Below are 6,265 nucleotides of genomic sequence, written 5' to 3' on the forward strand. Positions count from 1 at the left end.
ACCTGTGAACTGTTCCCACCGAGATTATATCTGTAAATTGTTTTATATGACATTGACTCCACCGAGATTATATCTGTAATTTGTTTTATAGGAAGTTGAAGATATGTATGTTTAACGGGGACTCTGTAAGTAATAAGCTAAAAAGGGAGGATTGTAGTGTATGTACCCGTCTACCTTTAAGGGAACTATTGAATGTAACCGTTCACCTTTAAGAGAACTACTTTAGGTGTGGCACTATTTGTTTGGCTTCTGTATACTGTAATACCGATAGTGACCACACCAGTATATAAGTGTTGTGGCAGGATTGCTGGGGCAGATTCGCCCGGACCTTCGAATAGTAAAGACCTGTTTGTTTGTTACGTCTGAAGTCTGTGTATTTATTAACTGCACAACCCACAGACTTTACAATCAACATCCTGGGGGGTCACCATTGACCAGAAACCTAACTGGACCAGCCACATAAATACTGTGGCAACAAGAGCAGGTCAGAGGGAGTGTCTCACCTCCTGACTCCGCAAAGCCTTTCCACCATCTACAAGGCACAAGTCAGAAGTGTGATGGAATACTCTCCACTTGCCTGGATGAGTGCAGCTCCAACAACACTCAAGAAGTTCGACACCATCCAAGACAAAGCAGCCTGCTTGATCAGCACCCCATCCACCACCTGCATACTGCAGCAACTCACCAAGGCTTCTTCGACAGCACCTCCCAAACCCACGACCTCTATCACCTAGAAGGACAAGGGCAGCAGGCGCATGGGAACACCAAGTCACACACCATCCTAACTCGGAAATTATTTTTTTAATTCGTTCACGATGTGGGCATCACTGACAAGGCCAGCATTTATTGCCCATCCCTAATTGCCTTTGAGTGGCTTGCTAGGCCATTTCAGGGGGCAGTCAAGAGTCAACCACATTGCTGTGGGTCTGGAGTCACATATAGGCCAGACCAGGTAAGGATGGCAGATTTCCTTCCCTAAAGGACTTTAGTGAACCAGATGGGTTTTTATGACAATCCAGTAGTTTCATAGTCACCATTATTGATTAATTTAAATTCCACAGCTACCATGTTGGGATTTGAACTCATGTCTCCGGATCATTAGTCTAGGCCTCTGGATTACTAGTCGAGTAACATAAGCACTATGCCACCATTCCCGACAAGATGTATCGCCGTTCCTTCATAGCTGCTGAGTCAACATTCTGGAACTTCCTCCCTAACAGCACTATGGGAGTACCTTCACCACGTGGACTACAGCGGTTCACGGTGGCGGCTCACCACCACCTTCTCAAGGGTAATTAGGGATGGGCAATAAATGCTGGTCATCCCAGGAACGAATAAAAAAAAACTCATACCTGGTACTTAGAACTTCATTAATAACCTCATACCTGGTACTTAGAACTTCATACTGTTGCTTGGGGACAAATATTTCCCTGTGGTCTCAGGGGCCCTCAGGTCTGTCAAAGGCAAGTGCAGCTCAATCCAGCTGCAAGACACTTTAAATGCTCTTCTGCGCTCTGGCAATCTCTCTTGAAAATTTCTTCAGGCTCCAAAGTAAAGCACGTTCACCAGTGTCAGCTGGTATTGGTGACAGGTATGCCTCAGTTATTTCATTCAGCTGTGGCTCCGTGATAGCACTGTCACCTGAGTCAGAAGGTCATGGGTTCAAGACTCACCCCAGAGACTTGAACACAAAATCCAGACTGACACTTCAGTGCAGTACTTGAGGGAGTGCTGCATTGTCAGAGGTGCCATCCTTTGGACGAGACATTAAACCGAGGCCCTGTCTGCCCTCTCAGGTGGACGTAAAAGATCCCATTGGTGCTGTTCGAAAAGAGCAGGGGTTTCTCCCCAGTGTAATAAGCTCCCAGCATCATTGGCGAATGCACACATGAAAGGTGTCAAATCGGGTCAAAAGCTACAGTGCAGCTATTATGGGATGGAAGTCCAGCAGAAATGGGTCCCAAACCATTATTACAAAGTTGCCAGTAAACTGATTTTACATCAGAAAGTCACCAAAAAAAGTGAGTAAATTCAGGGCCCTTAAAATGAACAGCCCATCCAGATCTTCTCCCTTTCCCAACAAAGACAGTGCTGTAGGAACGGTAGTTCCTATCTGAATAATTGCAGTTCGACTCAGTAAATCAAAACAACAAAGTTTAATAACAACAAGGTTAACTAGTAAACTACAGGAGAAGATGTATACAGGTCTGTTCAGGCTGCAAGCCACTCAAAGACTACTGGAAGGTTCTGGAAACTGATGTCATGATGTCATCGCGTTCTTCGCGCCACTGGCGGTCACGTGATCGGCGTCATGACATCATCACACAGAGTATAGGAAGGTACATACAGTATAGTTAACAAACAGTTTAAAGGTGCAGTACGTGGCTGCACTACAATGCAGTTAAAAAGATTATTCTCAAATGTTCTGAGTCTCTTAGTGGCTCCGCCACAGGCACACCCCAGAATGCTCTTTAACAGACAGTGTCAAACGAACAGGAGGCTTGATAAGCCTGGTCGAGCGACGGCGAAACTCAGGCAGCGGGAATAGAGCGTTGAAGGACGAGTTGGTTCTTGGCTGCGTCTGGAGTGGTATGACAGGCGTGGAGGAAACAAGAGGTGCTTGTGTAGGCGACGTGGAAACCGATGCAGGCGGTTCACTGGTGGGCTGGTGCCGAGCTGGTCTAGCGGTCAACGGAGGTCGATCACGGCAAGGCGGTTGAGCAGCAAAGACTGGTTCACTCTGATCGAGATGGGCCGGTTTAAGTCAGTCGATAGAGATGGTATCTGGTTTGCCACCGACGTCCACCGTGAAAAAATTTTCACCCGATGAGATGACACGAAACGGTCCAGCATAAGGTGGTTTTAACAGGCCTCTGTGAGCGTCCTGCCGAATAAAAACATACTCAGAGCTCATGAGCTCTGCCGGGACGTGAGGCCTCTGTAGGTTGTGATTCAAGGTTGGAATAGGCAGGAAATTCTTGGCCACCTCCTGATGCTGGAGGAGCTGCTGAGCTGCAGACCACGATTCCGTGTGTGAAGGGATAAAGTCACCTGGTACCCGAAGTGGCTGGCCGTAGACTAACTCGGCCGATGAAGACTGGAGATCATCCTTGGGGGCTGTTCGAAGGCCTAGTAACACCCAGGGGAGCCTGTCCACCCAGTTGGAACCACGCAAGCTGGCCCGGAGTGACGCCTTGAGTGACCGATGGAACCGCTCGCACAGGCCATTCGCTTGCGAATGGTATGCAGTGGTGCGGTGCAGCTTGGCACCCAAACCTTGCGCAACTGCTGTCCACAACTCTGACGTAAATTGTGGGCCTCTGTCAGAGGAGATGTCGGATGGTACCCCGAACCGAGCTACCCACGATGGAACGAATGCCCTGGAGACGTCTGATGCAGTAGTAGCACTCAATGGGATCGCCTCTGGCCACCTGGTGGTACGGTCCACTACCGTCAGGAGATGTGTGAAACCTCGCGAAACGGAAAGAGGACCCACTAAGTCCACGTGTACGTGGTCAAAACGACGTTCTGGCACTGGAAATTCGGCCAGTGGAGCTTTGACATGGCGATTAACTTTTGCTTTTTGACAATCCACGCAATGGTTTGTCCAGTCCCGGATGTCCAAATGCACTCCTTTCCAGACAAATTTACGGGACATTAGCCGTTGTGAAGCACGCATCCCTGGGTGCGATAAACCATGTATGGCCTGAAAAATTTTCTTACTCCATTCCAACGGCACGATGGGCCTGGGCACTCCCATGGATGTGTCACACAAAAGCGTGGTTCCCATCGTCTGGAACTTAACCGGCCACCTGCCAACTGGAAGGCGTGGTCTGGTATGCCTGTACTTCGGGATCTGCCAGTTGCTCTTTTGCCAACCCAACGAAATCGATACCCAGGTGGACTGCCTGGACTGGAGAACGGGAGAGACAATCGGCCACGAGATTATCTTTGCCGGACACGTGCCTTAGATCCGTCGTAAACTCGGATATAAAGGTGAGGTGGCACTGCTGGCGGGCTGACCAAGGCTCTGTCGTTTTTGCCATTGCAAACGGAAGTGGCTTGTGGTCCACGAATGCAGTAAACGGACGCCCTTCTAGGAGAAAACGGAAGTGTCGGACGGCTAAAAACAGGGCCAACAACTCCCTGTCGAAAGTGCTACATTTTTGCTCATTCTTGCGAAGCTGGCGGCTGAAGAATGCTAACGGCTGCCACGCACCATCGACCCATTGCTCTTGGACCGCCCCGATAGCATAATCAGAGGCATCTGTAGTGAGGGCGATGGTCGCGCCCGGTAACGGGTGAGCAAGCATGGTTGCGTCTGCCAACGCCGCCTTGGTGTTAAGGAACGCCTGGTCCATCGGCAGCGTCCAAGTGATAGCGTCCTTTCCTGACTTCCCTTTGAGCGCTTCGTATAGCGGCTGCATCAACTGGGCTGCCTTGGGGACGAACCGGTGATAGAAATTCACCATCCCCAGAAACTCTTGCAGGGATTTGACTGTGTGAGGCTGTGGGAATGCTGTAACTGCCTCTACCTTGGTAGCTAGTGGGACGGCGCCGTCCAAAGTGATCTTGTGTCCCAGGAAATCGATGCTGGATAATCCAAACTGGCATTTGGCGGGGTTGATGATGAGGCCGTGCTGGCTGAGACGGGCAAAAAGTGTGTGCAAATGCTGTAGGTGTTCCTGCGAATCTCTACTGGCAATGAGAATGTCATCTAAGTAAACAAAAAGGGCAAATCTCGTAACACAGCGTCCATGAGCCGTTGGAAAGCCTGCGCTGTGTTTTTCAACCCGAAAGGCATTCGGAGGAATTCGAAAAGTCCGAACGGTGTGATGACCGCCGTTTTGGGGACATCTTGCGGGTGTACAGGGACTTGGTGGTAACCGCGGACGAGAGCCACCTTGGAGAAAACAGAGTTGCCAGCCAGATGGGCCGAAAAGTCCTGAATATGAGGTATTGGATACCTGTCCGGTGTAGTGGCTTCATTTAGACGTCGGCAATCCCCGCAAGGTCGCCAGCCACCGCCTGGTTTGGGGATGATATGCAGTGGGGAGGACCAAGGGCTATTGGAGCGTTGGACGATCCCGAGGCATTCCATGGTGTGAAACTCGGCTTTTGCCGCTGCGAGCTTGCCTGGTTCCAACCGACGTGCCCGGGCATAAACCGGCGGTCCTTTCATCGTGATGTGATGCACCACTCCGTGCCTCGTGACTGCTGCCGAAAAAGTAGGCCTGGTGAGCTCTGGAAACTCCCCGAGCAGTCGCGTAAACCCGTCCTGTGCTGCAAGCGTACAGGCAATCGACCAGGACATGGTGGTGCTGCGATGGCACGGCAGTGCGTGGAAGGTGGACGCATTTATGAGTCGGCGGTGTTGGACATCGACCAGAAAGCCGTTGGAGCAAAAAAAATCGGTCCCCAGGATAGCCTACGAAACTTTAGCAACAATAAAGTCCCAAACAAATCTCTGACCGCTGAAGGTTAAATTGACTGTCCGTTTTCCGAACGTGCGGATATCCGCGCCATTAGCTGCCTCGAGGGGTGGACCGCGCCCGCCGGATTGCAGATCGAGCCTTGAAGCTGGCAGAATACTGCACTGGGATCCAGTGTCGCACAAAAATCGTCGCCCTGTCATGGAATCCGTGATGTACAGCAGCTTTCCCGCTGAACCAACCGCCATGGTGAAGTGGACTTTTTTTTAGACCCAGTCAGTTTTGCCGAAGGGCGCGGGCTTGGTGAAGTTTTTTTTTTACAAGAAACTGCAGGGCGGGCGGCAGCATCGAGCTTTGGTGCCAAAACGGGCGTGGTATGCACACCAGCCTGCAGGAGGGCTGGGCTGTGCCAGCGTGGGGGAAGGGCGCCTCGTGGCTGCACAATACTGCTGCGCAACAGTAAGAAACTTGTCTGCCTCAGCCGCAATGTTCTACACAGTCCGTGATCGGAGAATTGGCCAGGGCCATCTGAACCGGTTCTGGTAGCTGGTTAAGGACAAGTTCGCGGAACAAAAAACATTGGGGCTCCAAACCCAAAAGAGTGAGCATCTGGCTCATCAGTTCAGAAGGTTTTGAGTCCCCGAGGCCGGGCATAGCAATAAGCCTGCATGCGCGCTCCAACTTATTGAGACCAAACACCTGTAGCAAACGAGTTTTAAGAGCCTCATACTTGCCCTCTTCTGGTGGATTGCCCAGGAGGCTGACAACCCGCAAGGCCGTGGTGCTGTTGAGAGCGGAGACCACGTGAAAATAACGGGTCGAATCCGCTGTAA

This window comes from Somniosus microcephalus, chromosome 5, assembly GCF_052327205.1.
Source record: "Somniosus microcephalus isolate GS21.2 chromosome 5, FLI_Smic_1.0, whole genome shotgun sequence".
Classification (NCBI taxonomy): Eukaryota; Metazoa; Chordata; class Chondrichthyes; order Squaliformes; family Somniosidae; genus Somniosus; species Somniosus microcephalus.